We start from the raw sequence: 25,764 nt of genomic DNA, 5'->3' as shown, positions 1-25,764 counted from the left end.
TTTGAAAAAGAGTTTAGTTAACAACGTTCTTCTGTCTAGCCGAGCTGAATGCTTTGTATTATATTTACCTTAAATGATAGAAAATTATTAAGTAATACGTTAATAGGATATTGCCGTAAAAACAAATTTGATTGGGGCTCACAAGTATGAATTAAAACATGCTCAAAATGCTGCTGCACGCATGCTCACAAGGACTAGGAAATTTGACCATATTTCACCCGTCTTACAACGTCTGCATTGGTTACCAATACGGTATCGCATTCATTTCAAACTCCTTCTTGTCACCTGGAAAGCGCTCCATGACATGGCACCTTCTTATATCAGTGAACTTATCAATTTTTATATTCCATCACGAAACCTTAGATCATCGGATAAATGTCTTCTTTCAGTTCCACGGACTTCTTCATCATTTGGCGACCGGGCCTTATATGCTTGTGCACCTGCACTTTGGAACTTGCTTCCTTTAAATCTGCGTATATGTGATTCACTTGATATTTTCAAAAAGACTTTAAAAACTCATCTGTTTAAGATTGCTTATGACAATTGACTTCTATATGTGACTGTTTTTATAATTGTGTGTTAATTTTTAATTGTTCAATGTTTGCGCATCGGAATAGGTTGTCTAGATAGATGGCGCATTATAAATGCATTATTATTATTATTATTATTAACATAAAGTATTTATGTACAAATTTAATGGGCTAATGGACAGATAAATGTCCAGGACGAATTGCAACAGAATAGATCTCTCAGGACAAACAAATTTGTCAATCGTCTTCTTTTACTCGAGGTTTGCTTCAAACGGACAACATAGACCTTTACAAGCCGAATGAACTTGGCGGATTAATTAAGTTTATAACACTTGAAGATAACATGGTTAACTACTCCAAATAGCTGTCCGTCCCACATGATTTAAACGTAATGCTATCAGATTTTGCTACATTGTAATACGATATCCACAAATCCGCAAACATCAAATTACATCTCATAAATACTTACTTGAAATCAGACATCTCTTGATGAACTTACATGGAATTATATACGACCTCTTACATTTAGATTGATTTACTTGCTCTATATAATAATAAAGATGTGTCATTTCTAATAAACTGAATTTATAAAACCTCACCTTGTAAAATATAATTGTTATGCGCATTGGATCATCACATTACATGGTCTAAATTACACGTTATCATTCAAATGCATGTACTACTATGGGCTAAATCACAAATTACAACGCTTGGTATGAAAGCACTACCAAGGGTTTGCTTTAACCTTAAGCTCGCTCAAACAACAGTCGGACCTGTTAAATTTTACCATGTTTACTAATTTGACTAGGAAGTCAACATGTTTAAAACAGTGACTAAATTTGAGATTGAGGTACAAACACATTAAAAAAAAATAATGCAATGCATTAGTTCACAGCCTCTTGAAACCTCACCGATTTATTTTAGAGAGAAAGGTGTTAATAACTGCTACGTTGCAAATATTTAGCCTGGAACAGTATAGACGGAGAGCGTTGCTTAATTCAGCGGGCCCTGCTAGAATTAAATCTAATCAATTTGTAAATCCGTGAAATCTTCTTCAGGATAAGCGTCGCCGAGTGTCCGGTGAAGAGGCAGAATATTTGATTACATTTCAAACTACCTAGCAAATGATTACTTCACTGGTTAGCCTGCTGGTAGGTAAGAGGAAAACTAGCGCATGCTTCGGGTTAATCTGTCTTGGTAGGATATATCTGATCTTTGGTGTGAAATATAGAAAGCTAATCTCGTACATGAGTACGCGGGAAAAATGTCTATCTTTATAAAATGTCTATCTTTATAAAATGCATGTGTCTTTTCCTTCTACCAATTTCGTTATATCAAAGTAGCATGTGGATGCTTTTGGCAAATGCTTAATGTGGGTCGGGTTAAATTATGCCGATACCATGACCATAGAGGAAACAAGCTCAGTGTTAACACCCCTATTGTGTCATGGCCTTAAGTTTAGTTATATTATATTTCTTAAAACATCGATAGCGGGGGTAGTTGCTCTTACCACTTTAAGATAAAATTAAAAAGATGACTAGGATTACGATGTTATATATCGCATGGAATCAAATTAAAAGAATAGAAGACGAAGGAATAAATAATCACTCGAATATATTGAGTCGGTGAATAGTGGTGAACAAATCAAATTTGTATTGTTTCAAAAGATTCATGTAGGAATACAGTGCGAACCAAAGTGTTGTTGACGTATTGGAACAGGAAAAATATCAATATGCATGTAAAGACAATATTGAACGACATTTTTCTTCTTTTTCTAATACAGTAGAGAAAATAATTGGACATTTTCCTCATAGCTGCTTTAACAGGTTACGCTGTTAGATGTATAATCTAAAAAGGCGTCTTTGAACAAAAGTATTGTGTGCTTATTACAATAAGAGTACATATAGTTGGAATAAAACGAATTAATTTTCAGTGTCCAATTATTTATAATGTTGCTAAAGGTCAAAGAGAGCATTTCATTATTAATATTGTAAATCGTATTCACAAAATGGAATGAGTTCTTAGCATCTCCGCGTTCTTGTAAGCTATTATAGAGCATAAAGATCTTAAGATATCTTGCACGAAGAGAGGCAGAGAGAAGTAGAAAATTTCATTTGATTTTGAGGTCGTGGTCATGTCGTAACTCGGAAATACTAGTGTCCGTAGGGGTTGATTTACGTACGCACAAGTCGTCTGCGAACAATTATTACTTGCATACGCACGGAAGAATGACGCCCTCAGTTTCAATAAATATTCGATCAAAAAATTTCGATCAAATCCCACAGGCGTTGTTTATGTTTATCTGGAAATTTTCACCAGATAGAAAAATATTACTGGTCAAGTTACCATTCCTTCCTGCTACCATATTATTTTTGTCGTCTTTCGTGGTCGTCGTTTGTTGTTGTTGTTTTTGTTGTAGTAACATTGGAGTTATTGTTTCTGTGTATTTGATTTTTCTGTTATTGTTATCTATCTTTTACCTAGACAAACACGAAATATATAATTTCAGTATCAAAGGCTGTACACTACAATTGGTGAGGGATACATTAAAGGTATCAAAGGGATACATTATGGATCATGAAAGTGGTACGCTGATGTAATGAGATTGGTCTATTACGATTCTACAATGAAATTGACTTCCTACTTCCGCTGATTTATATATATTTTGTTTCTTTTCATTCTTTATCTGCCTTTTATCTGCCATACTATTTTTGAGGCATAGGCGGAAAGCAACTAAATTGAAACTTACCCACATAGCACTGGATTTCAATATCTAACCATGTGCAGTATTTCACAGAATCCGATGTTCAGCTGCACTCAAAGGGGACTATAATCTCCCGGAGATTGCAGACAAACATAGGAATGTCAGCTTCAATATACTTCTTCAAAATTCCTTTGAATAGCTTCCCTACATGAATAAAATTGTGCTTAAGTGACACAGTGGTTGAACGAATACTACTGGATTAATACTCTTGTTGAATAAACCAGCGCGATTTGTGTGGCAATACAAATTCACTCACTGTATTTCATCGCGTGGCATATTGCATGTTGGAGTATAATTATACCAACATTATAAGTTCAATGGCTTCCGAAACAGTTACTTTGCGATATATTGAGGTAGACAGTATAAACGGTTGTTTGAGCACTAAGATCATGATAGTAATATTTCTGTGCTGTTCAGGATTTGAGATGGGAAATACAAGTGTTTTAATATTCAGTTCATATTTCTTCACACTTTAGTATATTAACATTAGAATCTTTACTGATCATAGCAATAATCTAAAGCATTTCACAAATTCGTGCTTTTATACCCAAACCCAACCCTCACCATACAAAAGGTACATGCCGTATACTTATACTACCCCGTTTCAGATAGTTAGGTAATATCATTGTATTATAATAGAATTACAAAGGCAGTGTCAGTATATTCTATCACTAATATTATACTAAATATTATTAGAATTCCCATCCTAGGATTATCTGTCATGACCTTACAGATGACCATCAATTCACCCTGGCCAAAATCGGATCTCGTTAAGATTATGCAAATGCATTTCTCTATGATAATACTTTAGATGGCTATAACCAAGATGATCATTCTTAATTTTTTTTTATAGTGATGCATGTTTCAAAACTAGAACACAGACATATAGTAATTATTGTTAATCATGTTAATAATCACAGTAAAGTACTTGATTAACTTGTTGAACATAGTATCAAGCCAACGTCAGTAATTAAATCTAGTAGTATAGCATATATTCAAATTGATACTGGTGTACCAGGAAAAGAGTAGATGCTTTTGAGATGTGGTGTTACAGGAGGCTTCTACAAGTGACATGGAAAGACAGGAGAACAAATTCCTGGACAAGATTGGTACAAGTCTAACCATCAGAAGCGGCATAATGGAGAGAAAGCTAAAGTACTTTGGCCATATTGTCAGGAAACTTGGAGGTGTAGAAAACTGCAAGGGGCTATGGAAGGCCGACAAGAAAGAGGACGTCCACCAATATCTTGGACTAAATGACGTGAAGCTGGTTTCTAACCAAGGAATGCAAGTTGCAATGCACTTGGCATCAGATCGAGAGAGATGGCGTGCTCTTGTGAAGACCACAACAGCGCTACACAGCGCCACCTGACACACAGAGAGAGACCAGATGACACTTTGAAGGTAAACTATATGAATATGTGGATGCCTCAAACATTGCATCTCGAAATATAAAGCTTTTATTTATTATTTCGTGTTCCCTAAAATCAACGTTTTCTTTAGCTAGACACTAATTTCTCCAATGTCTTTTTTGACGTCCTCTCTTTATGTGGGCATTCCGATGTTGTGTACAATGGTACATCAAAAAAGTGATTTTTAATGTTTTGTTAAGTTCCCATTCAATGTTAGACTATACCGTCATACAGGGTGCCCCCAAAAAACAAACAGGACCCTCATTACGCCCTCTTTTTCTCCTCTTTCTGAAAAGTAAATCAAATATATTTTGGTATGTAAAGAAACCTTTATTAGTTAGCTTTAGTAAACCGATTGAAATATTACAGCTTTTGAAGATGTGCTCTTTTAAAGAAATGTACCCGTTTTTCACTCTGTCCACTGAAGCGGTTTGGCTACTTCGAAGATTAAATAGGAGTACGCGTACCATGCATGAATATCAAACATTCCTTTATAAAATAAAACGAACTTTATTTAGGGAATGGGCTATACCGGTGGGCCTTTGGGCTATGGATTGTATTAAGTGTCATCAACTTGGATGTGGGATGGGACTGCTCTTGCTATACTTGCAATTAAACTTATTTTTTCTTGGTCATTTATGCCTTTTTGTTTTATTATGTTTCTTACTTTGTTGTTTGTTGATTTCATTTTATTTACAATATGTATTTTTCACTTTTTTGGATAAAAGGTCGCCTGAAAGGGCTGTTTGGTATGTCCTTGGTTCGTCTGAAGTGAGTTTACTATGCTGCTTTGCCCTCTACCTGGTTGCCTCCTTGACGAATACAGGTTTCAGCCCTGGTCCTCATCGCATTGCGTACCTTCCTTGTGCTCCGTATACTTGCGAATGCAGCAGTAATATACAGTTGCGAAGATGTTGGAGGCTAGCTGGTGATCATTGCTCATAGTGAATACGTTCCAAAGCCTAATGCTAGTATCTATCCAGTTCATCAACCATGTGTTTCGTTCTAATCTTTGATGTAGCCAAACCTCATCCATGGACAGAATGAAAAACGGATTCATTTCTTAAAGAGGGCATATCTTCGAAAATAGTGAGCCGATTCAAATAATTGCTTTGGTTTATTAAAGCTAACGATTTAAGGTTCGTTACATATCAAAATACATTTGATCAATTTGTCAGAAATAAGAAAAAAAGAGGGCGGAACGAGGGTTCTGTGGGACACCCTGTAGATCACACGCAGCTCACTTCATTATTTATTTGAATCTGTCCCAAAATTATCTTGCTTTTTTCTTTTATACCGAACTTGTAAATCTGGAAATGTTCATTCTATTAATAGCCCATTCTGTCACGTTCGTTCAACACATTATAATGAGCATTCTGGATACATCTGGCGATTTAAAAACATTTGGGTATTCCAAAAATCTATAAAATCGGACACAATTTTCGTTGTAAGTACATAGAAAAGATTCACATCTTTCATGAAATAGATGTTTACTTAAAAAAGTAAAAATTGAACACACTCAGGGCACATCATGTGTTCAGATTTGTAGTTTTTGTTTCGATAATTAGAGGAGATTAAAACATGTGATAATCAATAAAATTGTCATTATTCACACAAGTTGGCATTTTTTACTTAATTACATATTGACAAGTTAAATATTGTCTCTGACCAAGAAGGTCAGAACCGAGGGATGCATTTGTTGGTAACATCTGCCAATGCATTGTGGGATATTGGCTTATGAAAAATGAGTTTGACTGTATTCAAAAGTGTGGACGCTTTTGTGAAATTATTTACACTTATTTAGCACTGGTAATATGAATGATAGAACTTGCAGTTCTAATTTTTTATCATTCCGAGGACACATTCCAAGCAGTTCCCAAGACTCCTCAGACCCCCCGTGTCGCCCAGTGCGACGAAGGTGTTGACGCGCTTACAAACCCAAACAGCATGAACGATGCTTCCCTCCTCATTTATTATGTTTGCCCCGGCTTGCCTCCCCCCATGAAAGTATCTAATTACGCCACGGCCTACGTTATAAAAAACGTGTAGGAAAAACTGTACGGTTAACTTCGACAAAATCATAATTAGCACATTGATTTAAAAATTGGGTTACCCAAACTTGGTTATATGTTGGAAAGGGGAGGATTTAAGCACATCGGTGGAAAAAATGTTTGACAAGCCTTTAGAAATGTATTCTCCCAGGGACCCAGAAGCATTACATAGCCCCTACATACATAGGATTTTTCGTAATTGGAATTTTCGAATGCAAGTCCTACCTACAAAATAAGGCACTAGACAAATTAGGCATATCAAATATTTACACATTTGATTATAGTACATGTGAATGCAGGATAGAGCAGTTAAGTGATTTGCGATGCTAATAGCGACTTCTAATGAGTTTTTGATTGTCTCTGCTTGAGAACGGGCTATTCCAGTTGAAATCCATACACCAGCAATGGAAGACATAACCTTAATCTCTTTCACTGCCGGTGTAGATTTTAATTGGAGTTACCCCCATTTATATAACCCCATTAGAAATTCGCACTCCCTGTATGGAGGATTAATGTCTTCTATACGGTGGCGAAGTGACGTAATAAATTGGATTGACTACCATAGCAATAGGTGAAAACTATTTTGAATGTTTGCAGTCATAGATTGAATACAATACCAGTCTTTTCAAAGATACTAATTATATTACTGATGCGAGTGATCAGCATGATATGGTACAATGCAGAAGTAACGCGTGAACGTACCAGTGCAGCGCGGTATATTCAACAATTGTTTTCACCTATTGCTATTGTAGTTAATCCAATTATTACATCACTTCACCAGTGTATAGGGGTGTATGTGTTTCAACTGGAATATCCAAATCTTTGCATTCTGTAATGTCATATTTCAAGCTTGACAAGGTCAGTCAAGGACAAAACTAAACTATAATGACAGGTATTACTTTATCATACATCATTTTGTGCCCCATTAGATAAAATAAAGGTTACGAGTGCTAGAACTATGAGATGACACAACAAAACATTAACGCCCGAGTGACGGATGAGAAAAAACCTGATCTATGAGATAAAGCAATGTTTTTTTAACTGCCTTGTATTGGTAAGATCTTTAAGCACTTATATTATTTCTAAGAACTGAAGAGAATATTGATGAATTGACGGTTCAGTTGTGTTATATGAAGTGTAGACCTACAGGAACGTTATTTAAATGAGCGAATAATTTGGACTAGGAAGGGTGACAATCAAAAGTGCCTCTTCAGATAAGAATAAAATAATTCTTACCTGATGAGCTCATTAATATTCGTCACTGTCAAACGTAATATGAAGACCTGAGCACAAGAAGACCGTAAGTCCACTTGGCCCCTCAACATGTATACACTAAAGTTGTGTATAGTTTCGTATAGTTTGGTAATGTTTTATACATGTTCAGGGGCCAAAACAAATCTTTCACAACCTTTCATGATGTTTTCACCCTGGAACATGTATTAAACTTTATAAAACCCTAAGAAACTATACGTAACTTTAGTGTATACATGTTGAGGGGCCAAGTGGACTTACGGTCTTCTTGCGCTCAGGTCTTCATATTAGACCCCAAGGAATGCTGGCTTTGCATTGTCATAATGTAACAACAGTTAAAGGGATGGCGAGGGTAGCGGGATGGTTACAAATTATTTGAACAACATTTAGATAATCGCCGAAGGGTACTCCAGAAATGTCAGTGAGACGCTATAAACGTTCTGGTTATACAGCTTAAAGGTGAATTTAATGTGTTCTAATAAAAAAGATTTCAAACCAATGTATATTCAAGTCATTTTACGTGGAAGTGAATGGCATGATCAGCCGGTAATTGATGGAATATTGTTGACATTTGTGATTATAGACAATAAATGACATCTATGTAAAGACGTTGAAACTTGATGTGACGTGTAGTGTTGCGCATGTGCTGTTGCTGTAGGGCAATGCAAATATGAAGCACTAATCTTAAATTACCATTAAACTACTTTCTATTGTTTTCTTAGAATACTTAGTGACGAGTGAAGTTATTGCATTTACGTTTCTTATTTCAATTCTCATTATTACGATATACTATTTTCCAGATAAATGGAAAAAAGGGAATATTGTTCAATATTTGGTAACCCCTAGATCTTTATTTGACAATCTTTGATAATATAGTTATTTTCCATCTGAAAAAAAAAATCTCCCATATTTTAGCTGCTAATGCCTAGACTTCACATACAAAAATATATATACTCATGGTCAAGTGGATCTATCGCATTTCGTTTCCCCCAAAGTCTGTGCAATCAGCTTTGTAGTGACTGTTAATGGATGTGAGTAAACACGATATTGTTAAACAAACACTCAAGGACAGAGTGTTCCATTATCTAGAAAAATATTAAACATCTTGATACATTTCCCTTATTATGTGTCTTTTTTCTGTTTAATCTTGTGCATCTAAAGTGCACACGCAATACCAACATTGCGTAAAATATACGTGTTCATAGACTCATTCTGTCCCTCTCTCTTTCTTTCTACTCTCTCGATCTTTCTCACTCTATCCCGTCTGTTCCTCGCTCAGCCATTCTCATATCTGTCAACTTACTAAGCGCTAACTAATATTTACTTTACTAACCAATTCCCATTTTAATTTAAGAGCAAGCATTCATTTGAAGGTTAATTTAGTAACATTATACAAAAACACAAAGCTCACAAGTGGATTTTTTGTTATTAGCTTGTTCGCATTGGAGCCAGCATCTACTAATTTCGTTGAATTGTTCGAGCAACAGGGTTAGGTACTACAGGGTATTTCACAAAGTTTGCATAGTTTGGTTCTATTGCTTACTTACATGGATAAATATCTAGATTGAAACTAAATTGAAACACGACGTATGGGTTATTCCGATAGCATTTCTTTTAAATCACTGGATATATTTATGTTCTTATGTTGCCTAGAAAATACAACCAAATTTTCTCACATTTTCCCAAATTTTGTGAAACTGATTTTTAATCACGAATGCTTAACCGTTACATACCTTTGTATACATTTAACAACAGATTTATATTGAAACTTAACTCTAGAACTACTGAGCCATAAATTAGTTTGTAACATGGAATATGAAGGAGAGGGAGGTAGTTGATGCATCCTCCCTATTTTTCAATTATACAGGGTGTAACAATAAAATTTGTACAATTTTGAAAATAAAATGACACAAGTATGCCGCATATTTTTTGGTTTGATATTTATACAGAAATTGTATTAGTATATTTAGTATAAATTATATTTGAGCTAGATGCACATATAACAGTAACAGTATGACAATAATGCAAGAGTTTTAATAGTGATATTTATCTGAGTAAGCAAAAGAACCAAACTTTAAGAAACCACATATAAGTATTCAAACTAAGTTTCCTCTCACCTTTGATCCGATTTCCCAAAATTGTCGGCCTTAGTTACATTTTAATGGTTCCCAAGTTCTGGTGAGCAGTGACATACCGTAAAAACTCGACAGTTAGCATATGTGCTTACTATCGAGCGCTTTTAAAACATGTACACATGAAGTTATCCATCCACAAAAGTGAAAAGGGTTTTGAGCAAATCATCGATACATATAGTTATACGAACAAGTAAACCTGTAAATTTGTGGCTCGGTTGGTAAAGCGCCGGACTTTTCATTTTTACGGTATTAGCGTTAGGGTGGGGTTGGGTGCTGGGGGTAGGGATTGTGGGAACAAGTATGTGGAAGGTGGTAACATATTGTAAAATCACAATGTAAGTATAGAGCCATTTTACGAAATTAAGGTGAGTTGGTTGACAGGAACCATGTGTTTCAACAGGTTTAGCCTTTTTATTAAAAACAAACAAACCCTGCAGTGTACTTTTATTTATTGAGCCTACAGGATATCCATCAAGGAAGCAAATAATCACATTTATATTATTTTCTTGCGGCTCTGAATTTCAGGCCATTCATATAATTATAAAAACGAAAGCTGTGGGCGTCTCCCGATAAACCATGCACATGGTAAGCAAATAACGCATCTTTGAATCACCGTTCCCCTCTGACCCACCTTAAAACTCATGTTGTTGTATTTTTCGACGGTGCAATTACCCAAATTACCCTTAATAATGTAACATGTATGACATTAATACTCTAAATTAAAAATGAAGGAAAAAGGTTGCACATGAGGAGGTATATTAATTTGATATCAAGTTTTACATTATCTGAGAAACCTTTAGCTAGTGAAATACGTGCTGTGCATTGAATTGTCTGACAAATATAACCCTCTCCACGCTGGTGTCGACTACAGACGACAAGTTTCACATTTTTTTTAAAAATTATAAAAATGTCGGAATTGTACATTTTCATGACCATATTTGGAATTAGGATGCCAAATGCGTCAAATTGAATACAAAGAAGTCTAGTATTGGTCCAGTGGTTCTTAAGATAGCGCTTGATATTTTGAAAAAATATCTAAAAACTTGGATTTTTTAGGTTGAGGCAGAGCATTAATGAATTGCAGACGACGGTAAATATTATTACGAAATCATACTGCTTTGGTAAATTTACAGAAAATATCAAGGGTCTTCTAAAAATAACTAGACCATGACAATACAATGTATACATTAGTGCAATTTTATCTAGCATTGCGATAGCATTTCAACCATCCTTTCTCGAGATTCGGTATAAAATATCAATGCATATAATGTCATATGTCTGGCGCGTATATGGTTAAGCATCTAATAGCAGTGGCGGCTAACAATGCCAGTGGCGAAGGCTCGGCTTCTTTAATAAGCTAAATAAAGCAAATGTGTTAATCCTGTATTCTTCAGGATATCAAATAAAACAAATATTATATTCGAAGTTGTGTCAGATGAAAGTTTATATTTTGATTGTGTCTGTCATATATACCGTCAGATACCATGTGTTATTGCGTATGTACCGTGTCAGAAGTGTACAATGCACTTTTTTGCATTAGCAATAAATTATTTGCCTCAATGGTCCAGGTGACAAGACTACTAATAACTGGTACCACCATTCATTGTGATACACATTTCGCAAAGGGTATTTTTGGCAAAGGAGTGGCAATAAATGGTTATAAAAAGGAATTTATATTATCTTAAAAAGAGCCAACTTGAGGCTCAAGTGGGTGTATTCTGATTCTTTACATATCTTTAAAGCTAGAGAGGGATTGTCACCTCAAAAGTATGTTTACTGCAAGAAGGTATTTACTGAAATTTGTTGCACACTACTGTGTGGCAGGTAATTCGCTTCACATGCATATTTGTACGTTGATGTAGTCCCACATTTTACTGCTTTCTATTGGTTTTATGTACTCGCAAAAAGAATCATCCTTTCGCAATGGCATATCCAAATTTTTATGCCTCATGGTTGGTAATTCTTACCCTCTTATGCTGGTTAGATCCGCATTTCATTCAAGTTACTCTACCGGTGTATTTTTGAAAATTGCAAAGTTTGCATTCAATAAGTACTATATTAAACAAACCAAAACATCATTATCCGTAAGGTGCAAATTGTCACACTCAGAACGCTAGTCAGTGACTTAGAGAATAAACGATAGGAATTTTTATTTTGCCTATCCTCTACCGTGTGATAGACGACAGGCAGGTCCAATATTTTGAGTAGTGGATGCCGGCGCAGCCGGTATCCACTACGATAAAAATATTGGACCTGCCTGTCGTCTATCATAGGTAGAGGATAGGCAAAATAAAAATTCCTATCGTTTATTCTCATTCTTAGTCAGTTAAGTATTATTTTAATAACTGTAAACAATTTTTAAAGCAAAACTAAGTTACCGTCATAAAAACTCCCTCATTATAAAATGAACGAAACTTGTTTACAACTTCACGTATTCTGTTGCGCGTACTGCTAGCGGGTTCGCGTATTCCGCACTAGTTTACGCATCCAGCGCGATACATACGCGCACCTCTACACGCGTGTTACGCAATATCAAGACGCATGATGACGTGGGGTCGTCTACGGCCTGATAGACGGCACCCGAAATCATGCGATTGTCCAATCAGAAATGTGTCTACGAACTAGACCACTCCCACTGACTAAGAATGCCTATTCGCTGTCGAAGTAATGACGTAACAGGAATAATTACCATAGCAATAGATGAATACAGTTTTGAACAGATCGCCCTGCACTACAATGTTCACGCGGTACCTATTACAGACAAATCTAAACAAACAAACAAACGGACAAAATGGACGATATTGGGAAACCATGTAATTGACAATCGCAGGCTATCACTGGAGCATATGTCTCTCTCTCTGGGTCAGATGGCGCAGGATTGCGCTGCCGTGGTCTTCACAAGAGTACGCCATCTACTTCTATCAAAAGCCAAACGTGTTGCACCATACATTCCGTGTGATGAAACGTTCTTCACATCATTTGTCCAAGATGTTGATGGACGTCCCCTTCCACGATGGCCTTCCACAGCTCCCTGAAGAATCTGCTTCTCAACTCCACCATCCTTTCTTACAATGTGGCCAAAGTAACGCAATTTCCTCTCAATGATGGACTTTCTGATGTTTAAGTCTGTGCCAATCTTATTCAGGACCCAGATACTTGTCTTCTTGTCTTTCCAAGATACTCCCAACAGCCTCCTATAGCACCACATCTCAAATGCATCTATCTTCTTCCTGTCATTCTTTGTCATTGCCCAGGATTCGCACCCGTATGTAGCAATTGAGAAGACTGTTGCACGGAGTAACCGTACCTTGAGGTTGATTGATAAACCACGACTCTTCCAGATCTTTGACATACTCTCAGTTGTTGTCCTTGCCATAGCTAATCTTCTTTTGATCTCAGATGTGCTATCACCTTTGTTGTCTCTCATTGAACCCAGGTATTCAAATTGTTTAACCTCCTCGATATTTTGACCATCTATCACAAAGTCCTCTCCAGTTCCATTTCTATCAATAACCATTACTTCAGTCTTCTTTGCATTTAGCAGAAGGCCTTTCTCCTCACTGGCTTCCTTGATGCATTTCAAAATGGCCAGCAGTTCCTCTCTACTGCTGCATATTAGGGTGGTATCATCAGCATAGCGTAGATTTGTGATACTGCTACCGCCAAATTTGACTCCAACAGTAAACCCGTCCAAAGCTTCTCTCATGATGTCCTCTGAATAAATGTTAAACAGGTTTGGTGACAATATGCAGCCCTGTCTCACCCCTCTTCCAATCTTGAACCAGTGCGACAGTGCGACAGTGTAGTGTAGTGCGACAGTGTCAGCCATGTATGGCTGTAGCAGTGTCGAAAGATTCTGGATATCAGTATGATTAGCTATGATTTGTCACTAATTTTGGCTATGAAATACCGCGTGAAATAAAACAAGAATGTTTGTTTATTATCAAACAATCGGATTGACTGTAAGATTGGTGTAACTTTTTGAATTAATGAGTTATTAAAATATTACACTTTGGACAGTAAATAAGATTTAGCATGGTTTTAGATATATTTTGAACCCAGCGACAAATATCTTAGAACAATAGCGTTTTGTTTCGTGTAAATATAGTCTCACGGTGCATCTGTTTATTCTTCTTTATCAGTCGTTTTTTAAAAACTTGCTGGTCATGCTACCGCGTGACTCTAATTGGCTTCATTATTAACTAAATGCAAACTATAGATGGCGCTATTTATCCTAAATCATATTTCTTTATTTGTAAGGGGTAGGTGATTAATACTGCCATTAAAACAGCTGGAATAGATGAAACAAGCAACAAGGACATTTTATAAACATATTTCATCAAACAATAAAAATAATTATCTGTATTAAAAGCTTGACAGAGTAATTTCCAGTAACTAAATTTTGAATTTTTGTCTATAATAGATACATTTTATATCCGAAAAAGCTATAAAAATGCTATAAAAGTGAATAATTTTGTAAAAGAGGCATCTGTATACATTAACATGATATCATTATTAGCTGTTTAAGCCTAAAATTTGGTTGTACATGATGTTTTGTTTGACAAACTTGATTCCATCAAACAACCGTGTGATCCGAATTATGTTTAAAGGGGGTTTCCTTTCCCAAAATTGTCAGCCTTAGCTACGTTATAATTGTTCCCAAGTTCTGGTGAGCAGTGACATACCGTAAAAACTCGACAGTTAGCATATGTGCTTACTATCGAGCGCTTTCAAAACATGTACACATGTTCCCTATCCACAAAAGTGAAAAGGGTTTTGAGCAAATCATCGATACATACATGTATAGCTATATGAACAAGTAAACCTGTAAATTTGTGGCTCAGTTGGTAAAGCGCCGGACTTTGGTACATTTTTACGGTATTAGCGTTAGGGTGGTGTTGGGTGTTGGGGATAGGGATTGTGGGAACGAGTATGTGGAAGGTGGTAACATATTGTAAAATCACAATGTAAGTATAGAGCCATTTTACGAAATTAAGGTGAGTGTGTTGACAAGAACCATTTTTAAAACAGGTTTAGCCTTTTTATTAAAAAGAAAAAAAAAAAAAAAAAAAAAACAACCCTGCAGTGTACTTTTATTTATTGAGCCTACAGGATATCCATCAAGGAAGCAAATAATCACATTCATATTTCTTGCGGCTCTGGATTTCAGGCCATTCATATAATTATAAACACAAACGTTGTGGGCGTCTCCCGAGAAACCATGCCCACGGTAAGCAAATAACGCATCTTTGAATCCCCGTTATCAATCTCATACCATTCCGCTTATGTGTCAGCCTTATTTGTATCAATATTTTGCCACCGCTAGCTCGTGATCCCCTCTGACCCACCTTAAAACTCATGTTGTTGTATTTTTCGGCGGTGCAATTACCCAAATCACCCTTAATAATGTAACATGTATGACATTATTACTCTAAATTAAAAATGAAGGAAAAAGGTTGCTCATGAGGAGGTATATTAATTTGTTATCAATTTTTACATTATCTGAGAAACCTTTAGCTAGTGAAATACGTGCATTGAATTGTCTGATAAATTTAGCCCTCTCCACGCTGATGTCGACTGCAGACAACGAGTTTCAAATTTTCTTTAAAAATTAAAAAAAATGTCGGAATTTGCATGACCATATTTGGAATTAGGATGACAAATGTGACAAATTGAATACATAGAAGTCTAGTATTGGTCTAGTGGTTCTTAAGATAGCGTTTGATATTTTGAAAAAAATATCTAAAAAAATTTTTAGGCTGAGGCAGAGCATTAATGAATTGCAGACGACGGTAAATAATATCACGAAATCATACTGCTTTGGTGAATTTACAGAAAATATCAAGGGTCTTCTAAAAATAACTAGACCATGACAATACAATGTATACATTAGTGCAATTTTATCTAGCATTGCGATAGCATTTCAACTATCCTTTCTCGAGATTCGGTATAAAATATCAATGCATATAATGTCATATGTCTGGCGCGTATATGGTTAAGCATCTAATAGCAGTGGCGGCTAACAATGCCAGTGGCGAAGGCTCGGCTTCTTTAATAAGCTAAATAAAGCAAATGTGTTAATCCTGTATTCTCCAGGATATCAAATAAAACAAATATTATATTTGAAGTTGTGTCAGATGAAAGTTTATTTTGATTGTGTCTGTCATATATACCGTCAGATACCATGTGTTATTGCGTATGTACCGTGTCAGAAGTGTACAATGCACTTTTTTGCATTAGCAATAAATTATTTGCCTCAATGGTCCAGGTGACAAGACTACTAATAACTGGTACCACCATTCATTGTGATACACATTTCGCAAAGGGTATTTTTGACAAAGGAGTGGCAATAAATGGTAATAAAAAGGAATTTATATTATCTTAAAAAGGGGCCAGCTTGGGGCTCAATTGGGTGTATTCTGATTCTTTACATATCTTTAAAGCTAGAAAGAGATTGTCACCTCAAAAGTATGTTTACTGCAAGAAGGTATTTACTGATATTTATTGCACACTACTGTGGGGCAGGTAATTCGCTTCACATGCATATTTGTACGTTGATGTAGTCCCACATTTTACTGCTTTCTATTGGTTTTATGTACTCGCAAAAAGAATCATCCTTTTGCAATGGTATATCCAAATTTTATGCCTCATGGTTGGTAATTCTTACCCTCTTAAGAATATGCTGTTTAGATCCGCATTTCGTTCAAGTTACTCTACCGGTGTATTTGTGATCATTGCAAAGTTTGCATTCAATAAGTACTACATTTAACAAACCAAAACATTATTATCCGTAAGCTGCAAATTGTCATACTCAGAACGCTAGTCAGTGACTGCCTATTCGCTCTCGAAGTAATGATGTAACATGAATAATTACCATAGCAATAGATGAATACAGTTTTGAACATATCGCCCTGATCGTTCACGCGGTACCTATTACAGACAAACCTAAACAAACAAACAAACAAACACACAAACAGACAAAATGGACGACATTGGGAAACTATGTAATTGACAATCGCAGGCTATCACGGGAGCATATGTCTACTCAATGTTTATCTCAACCATTAACCGGGGCACCAAACTGCACTACCCAATCTATGGTTGAGTAATGGAAATATCGATTATTTCTGCAGCTTGTATTTGAAATAAAGTACTGGGTTGGACACTGTGGCAGTTGCAAGTAAAAAAATGTTGAAATCAAAGCGGATATTCTGACAAAAGTATGATATATAGGCCCAGCCGATGTGCCTTATAGAGTTGCAAAAATGTTTTTGCAGCGAACTATATTAGTTTGAAACGCTAAAATGTTACCCTCATGCAAATGAGTTTCATGCATAATGTTACCCTCATGCAAAGGAATTCATTTGCGCTATAAAGTATCGGCTGTCATTTTGTATCTTTTTGGTTTTGTCACATAGGTTTGTAAATGATAACGATATTTAATGACATTTAGACATACGAGTATAATGAATTGTGACAGTCTCCTCCTACTGTCAACCGTTTGTTTTATGAAATGGAAGCTCTGCCGGAAACTACTCAATCTGGGCTAAACGGCAAAGATTTTAAAAGAGGATCAAATTATAATTATATTATCTTTGGAACTTCGAATTAAGTGATAATGTAGTACTTAAAATAACTTTTAAAATGGCCTGTGTGTATGCACCTTTTCAAGAATTATTTGTCGCGATGACAGTCTATCTAAGTATTTCTAAGTATTTCAAAAGCTTCCAGCTTCGAATTTAATCCATGCAACATGTGCAACGTGTACTAAAAACGCTGTAAAAGACCAAGAAGTATTATTACTTCCTTCCTCTTTCTCTTCCTTAGCAAGCGATTTTCTTCATGAAAATGGCCTACTACACTGCCAGGTATCGTCGACCGCCAAACTTCGATCGAGGACAGGCAATTACGAAAACATAATAAACTTTGTGAAACTCCCTCCGCTTCTACAAACTCAATTTGAACAATAGCTACATGTACCACTTTTTGAATTCAAATATTGTGCATCAAAGTCACAAGAGCCCGAATATATTCATTCAATAGCCTAACCATAGTGAATACTTGAATAAAAATGAAAATAGAGGCTGTTTACAATTACCCAAATCAATGAAAGCAGCATGATATTGTCTGCAATTTTGGAAAATGTGTGTTTGTGTGTGTTAAAAGTTACATAATTATATTAGTAATCACAAGGTAGCAAATTATACAGTCGTGGTTAGAGCTGTTTGAAAGTAGTTGTTATATTGTAGTGTCTATACTAACAACATGTTAACACAACTATCAAAACTATGTGTATCAATTTTTATAACCCAAAACCCAAAACCCATAACCCAAACTAAGTAACACTTCTAATATTATGACTTCAAAGTTGCCGCATTAATATTTTAAACTAACAACATATGAGGCTACTTAGCAATAATTGTCCAATGAAAACTCATTTGATGCTATAATGTAAATTTGCTAGGTTTTATTTGTAACATAATATCTGTACAAGTCAGTTTTATTATTATTTTTTAATTTGACAATGTGAGTGACATAAAATTGCATAACATAGAAACACAAAAACAAGATTTGTTTAGATCTGATATGATCAAGCAAAATTAGTATGAAGTCGTTCATATTAAATTTTCAGTGCCTTGTTGGATTGTAACAAGCATTTGCAAAGCTACATTTTGCAGAAAGCCCCATTGAAATTGAACAACCAGTTAAAAAGATATGAGCAATTAAATGGTTTCCAAAACAAGAGGAAACAAAAAAAATATATATTTCCGTTGTTTGGTTATATCTCAAAAGCAATCTTTCCGTCTTTTTGCTTGATCACATCACATATATAACATCTGTAACAGCTAATATGTATTCGATATTTGCTTTGCCTTTGTCACGTTATCTTTGTATTATTACAATCATTTTTTGATTCCCCTTGGTACCTAAAAGGGAAAATAAAATTACTTCCGAAGCCAATCCGGTTGATATAACCTCATTTAGAAAGCACTTTGATTTAATGTGTACGGAACAAAATCTTGCAATTTTTATAATTTGTACTTAAACAAAAATGTCGAGTTATTCCTGCTGGCAGGCTTAACACAGTTTGTCGCCTAGAAACACACTTAACAATCTGCCCTTTTCTAAATTTCATATAATTAATATACTGCGCCAATAAAGTATCCTTACACTTGGAAAAATAATCACAATTTCCGAACTGAACAACATTGGGGTAAATTTGTTTTTTTTATTAGATGCACTAGCTAATCCTGCACATTATGACACCACATTGAATCCAATGTGACTTCAAGAAGCAAAGTTACAAGCATTTGATTAGACGAAGGTCCAGTTTTAAAACAAAAGGAACAAAAGAAAATTGAAACAAAAGAACTGACAAATAAAATGAAAGCTTTGAAAAGTACAGAGAAGTAAAACTGAAATAAAACTGCTTTAAATAACGCTTCATTGAAGAAACTGTGTTGTCTCTTTGTTTCGCTTGTTGGAATCTTTTTGCGCCTTGTATAGGCCAGTTTGTCACTTTTAAAACTGGACCTTCGTCTATTCAAATGTTTGTAACTTTACTTTTTGAGGTCACATTGGATTCAATGTGGTGTCATAATGTGCAGGATTAGATAGTGCATCTATTAAAAAAACAAATTTACCCCAATATTGTTCAGTTTTAAAATTGAGATTATTTTTCCAACTGTAAGGATACTTTATTGGCGCAGTATATTATAAACATTCCATAATAAGAAGTATTAAATATAAATAAAACAAGGGCTAAACTACTGCTGTGATATTTATATAAAAGTCAACTTTTCAATGTAGTACTTTTTAAATAAGTAATTTGTTATCTAGCTATTCCTCTGCCTTTCGTTCGCCTTCTTAACTCTTTGTTCCATATTTCTTTTTGTCCGCTTCTTCTCTGTTCTTTTTAATGTTCTGCCTATTCCATATATCATTTTCCAGGCAGCGTAGGACACGCAACACATGACGTTCGAGGCTGGCGAAAATACAAGGCTGACAGCCCCATTCAAAATAGACGGTTAGCAGTTATAAATTGAAAAACTACATACTTACAGTGGGCTACTTTGTCGAACCCCAACGGTTTTAGAGTAAGATAATTTTGCGCTGACACCACATAACAAATTTAGAATTGTTTGTGAAGATTTCATGATTATGTGTTAATCTAATGGCGACGTCAAAAATGGCGATATCGATATTGCCATTTTCCTGACTTTTCCCTTTCGCCCCCTTCTTTGGTACTTTTCATCTTGACATTGTTCTTGTTTTTTTTTTGCTTTATCTTGTGTGCTCTCTTTGCTTTCATTTAGAGGTATGTACTTTAATATTAAGACGTTTTCATGAATAGCTCATAATCTTACAAGAGTTCAATTTTTAGACTACAAATGCTTGATATTATATTATGACACGCCCACAGAGGTACCGTAAACCGTTTCTCAAATATGAACATCCATGTTACCCCGATACACATACTCAACGTACTCGTTATCACAACACACAGTTCTATGAGATTACATACACAAACAATATGGCCTGTCAGTAATCTAATCTAATCTAATCTAATCCAATTAATTTGGTATGTAGTGAAACGTGTACCCGGAAACACTTTTTAAACCATTAAAACTAGTTTAAATAAGAAATAAAGTAATAAATTAAACACAAGATATAGATCATTGTTTAAAATGATTTTGCCATGCTATACTGGCTTCGTCATTCACTCACATCACACAGGCTTAAGGGGATGCTGAAGTCGTCCAGGTGATTTTCTAAAGTACTATACATATGGACTTCATATTTGGTGAGACGATTAAATTTTGCCGGAAAAATTTTCAAAAAAATCCGGTTGCTATGGCAACGGCGGCCATTTTGTTGTTTTTTAAATGTGACCTTGCGCGCACGTTTTTTCAGTAACGGTTAGCTCGATTGCGCCCGAATTTTGTAAATATGTCAAATAAAAGTGTATCTAGGTTTACACAAAGCGGATTTTTGATAAAAGTTAAGATCTGCGAGATACGTTTGATAAAAAAACGTTAAAAAGCGCATTTTCGGTTTAAAATTACGTCGTTTCCATGGTTACGATTTGTTTCCAAAATCCGCTCTGAGTAAACCAAGATATAAATGTTTATGATCTACCTACCAAGTTGTATCGCAAACAGAGTATGCGTTACTGAAAAAAGCTGCGCGCTTCATTTTGCAACATGCAGAAAAAGTCATTTAAAGTCTAGAAACACTAAATATCCGAATTACGTATGAAAAACCTTATTTTCTATAAGTGTTAAATTAATTTAAAACACATTTTTAATCAGAAAAATAGCCTTTTTACAATGAAAATTAATTTTACTGAGTAATATCTTAAATATCGCCGCTTGAAAACAATACAATACAAAGGAAATATGTCACATGTAAAAGTATAGGAAGAACGTAATTTATTCTAATTTTCTTTTCGCCTTTTCTGCTCCAATCGAACGTTACTCCGGAATCCAATGTCCGATTTGACTCAAACAAAAAGCAAATTAAAGCTGAAACTTTACAGTATTTAATATTTAAAAAATCACAAAAAGGTGTCCAAACCCCAAATTCCTCAAAATGACGACTTCAGCATCCCCTAAGGGATCTAAAATGAGCGTTTATTGCGTTTCGACAGTATTTTTTGTGGGACATGAGAGCACCTCAGACCTATCGAATTGCATTCTGAATACAAAGCATGTCTTTCTGATATCAAATAATTTTCATTTTTTGAAAATCACAATATAATACAAATTTTATGACAAATTATAATAATTTGATATTTTTCAAATTTTGATATATAACAGTCCTCGAAGTAAATTATATAAATCTAATGATATATTCTTAAAGTGTATGTAGCAGGGAGGAAAAGCCGACGGTCAATTGAAAATTTTGACCTTTCATATTGAAGATATGGATTTTTCCCCAAAAAGACCTAATATTTTTGGTGTTTTGGGGAAAAAATCCATATCTTCAATACGAAAGGTCAAAATTTCAATTGATCGTCGGCTTTTCATCCCACCTACATACACTTTAAGTATAAATCATCAGATTGATAAAGTTTACTTCAAGTACTGTGAAATATCAAAATATCAATTTTAATGATTTGCCATAAAATGTGTATTAAATTGCGAATTTCAAAAATCAAAATTATTTGATATCAGAATGACATTCTTCGTATTCAGAATGCAATTCGATATGTCTGATGTGCTCTGATGTCACAAAATAAATACTGTCCAAACGTTCATACCCCAGCCCTTAAGGTTATTAATTATTTTAAACTGTTGTGATTTGGTAGTTCACAGCATCTTATGAATGGTAGTGAGCTTTGGCAAAAACTGCATTGCTCAATTCATGGCGAGTGTGTAGAAGAATTAAAATATCACAGATATACTTTTATAGGTGCTGCGGTTCTTGAGTTTATACGTTCTACAGAGGGCTGAAACAACAACACTTTTGTAAAACGTACATAACTCATGAACAACAATAAATTAAGCAAGTTTGCAAAGTATACGATTTGTAGAATGAACTTTTGCAAAACATCATTGTGTTATTTTTCAATAATATATTGATCAAAATAATGAAAATCGATTTATAGGTTGCTTCGACCAACAATACCTCGTCTACCCTTAAAGGCATTCCTACAATGCACTATGATTGGGACATTTGATCAATATAACCTAATTTTAAAGGCAAAGTCCCCATTGCCACACACACAAAATTGTAATTTAAAAACTGCAGCCAACGAGCTAATAGTGTCCCACTGCATTAATTTTATTCATAAGTCTCAATGTTTTGAATGTTAAATAAAAGGATGAAAACACCAGATATTTGCACACAATCCCAATGCAAGGTATGGTCAACTGGGCCACATGTGTACAAAAGCCAGACATACCAAGGTCAGAAACCCCATTGGATACCTTTAAACATCCTCTGCAAAAATGTATTGCACGGTATTACATGGATTTGGTATTCTAACTCCCAAGAATATTTCAATTCCCTAAAACCAACCCCAAAGTTGTTCCATGTTTTTTATGTGACTCAAGTGCGCAATTACCGCGTTAAAATGGGGCTTAAATGATGGCCACCGAGAAATTTGTTATGTTTGCTCTTTCATATCAAAACTATGTGTATCAATTTTTATAACCCAAAACCCATAACCCATAACCCAAACTAAGTAACACTTCTATTATTGAATATGACTTCAAAATTACCGCATTAATATTTTTAACTAACAACATATGAGGCTACTTAGCAATAATTGTCCAATGAAAACTCATTTGATGCTATAATGTAAATTTGCTAGGTTTTATTTGTAACATAATATCTGTACAAGTCAGTTTTATCATTATTTTTTAATTTGACAATGTGAGTGACATAAATTTAGATGTGATATGATCAAGCAAAATTAAAATTTTCAGTGCCTTGTTGGATTGTAACAAGCATTTGCAAAGCTACATTTTGCAGAAAGCCCCATTGAAATTGAACAACCAGTTAAAAAGATATGAGCAATTAAAGGGTTTCCAAAACAAGAGGAAACAAAAAATATATATTTCCGTTGTTTGGTTATATCTCAAAAGCAATCTTTCCGTCTTTTTGCTTGATCACATCATATATAACATCTGTAACAGCTAATATGTATTCGATATTTGCCTTGCCTTTGTCACATTATCTTTGTATTATTACAATCATTTTTTGATTCCCCTTTTGTACCTAAAAGGGAAAATAAAATTACTTCCGAAGCCAATCCGGTTGATATAACCTCATTTAGAAAGTACTTTGATTTAATGTGTACGGAACAAAATCTTGCAATTTTATAATTTGTACTTAAACAAAAATGTCGAGTTATTCCTGCTGGCAGGCTTAACACAGTTTGTCGCCTAGAAACACACTTAACAATCTGCCCTTGTCTAAATTTCATATAATTAATATTATAAACATTCCATAATAAGAAGTATTAAATATAATTAAAACAAGGGCTACAATACTGCCGTGATATTTATATAAAAGTCAACTTTTCAATGTAGTACTTTTTAAATAAGTAATTTGTTATCTAGCTATTCCTCTTATATACTATACTCAACGTACTCGTTATCACAACACACAGTTCTATGAGATTACATACACAAACAATATGGCCTGTCAGTAATCTAATCTAATCCAATTAATTTGGTATGTAGTGAAACGTGTACCCGGAAACACTTTTTAAACCATTAAAACTTGTTTAAATAAGACATAAAGTAATAAATTAAACACAAGATATAGATCATTGTTTAAAATGATTTTGCCATGCTATACTGGCTTCGTCATTCACTCACATCACACAGGCTTAAGGTTATTAATTATTTTAAACTGTTGTGATTTGGTAGTTCACAGCATCTTATGAATGGTAGTGAGCTTTGGCAAAAACTGCATTGCTCAATTCATGGCGAGTGTGTAGAAGAATTAAAATATCACAGATATACTTTTATAGGTGCTGCGGTTCTTGAGTTTATACGTTGTACAGAGGGCTGAAACAACAACACTTTTGTAAAACGTAAATAACTCATTAACAACAATAAATTAAGCAAGTTTGCAAAGTATACGATTTGTAGAATGAACTTTTGCGAAACATCAATGTGTTATTTTTCAATAATATATTGATCAAAATAATGAAAATCGATTTTTAGGTTGCTTCGACCAACAATACCTCGTCTACCCTTAAAGGCATTCCTACAATGCACTATGATTGGGACATTTGATCAATATAACCTAATTTTAAAGGCAAAGTCCCCATTGCCACACACACAAAAATTGTAATTTAAAACTGCAGCCAACGAGCTAATAGTTGAGACTTATAACTTATATTTGACTTTCTTACAGGAAACATTCATATTGTCCCACTGCATTAATTTTATTCATAAGTCTCAATGTTTTGAATGTTAAATAAAAGGATGAAAACACCAGATATTTGCACACAATCCCAATGCAAGGTATGGTCAACTGGGCCACATGTGTACAAAAGTCAGACATACCAAGGTCAGAAACCCCATTGGATGCCTTTAAACATCCTCTGCAAAAATGTATTGCACGGTATTACATGGATTTGGTTTTCTAACTCCCAAGAATATTTCAATTCCCTAAAACCAACCCCAAAGTTTTTCCATGTTTTTTATGTGACTCAAGTGCGCAATTACCGCGTTAAAATGGGGCTTAAATGATGGCCACCGAGAAATTTGTTATCTTTGCTCTTTCAGAAACTGACCCGGATACGCCACTAAACATCGAAGTGCACATTTTGACAAATCCCATTGCCAAAAACGATTGTCGTTCTCAATCAAACCCAGTGCCTACACTTACGGAACAACACTTACGGAACTTTCATTTACGGAACATCCGGCGCATCGCTAAATATCTTGATCAGGACACAAAACATCAGGTCGTTCACTGTCTCATTCTCTCCGTCTGGACTACGGTAATACACTCCTGTATGGATCCAAATCAAAGGACTTGGACCGTTTACAATTTCTCTTAAACAAAGCTGCTAAACTTAACTGTGCTGACACATGTGGTAGCCCATCACCTCTCCTGGGCACTCTACACTTGCTGCCTATACGGGAGCGCACCCTA

This window comes from Amphiura filiformis, chromosome 10, assembly GCF_039555335.1.
Source record: "Amphiura filiformis chromosome 10, Afil_fr2py, whole genome shotgun sequence".
Taxonomy (NCBI): domain Eukaryota; kingdom Metazoa; phylum Echinodermata; class Ophiuroidea; order Amphilepidida; family Amphiuridae; genus Amphiura; species Amphiura filiformis.
The sequence above is the reverse complement of the archived record's forward strand: the minus strand, read 5'-3'. Positions refer to the sequence as shown.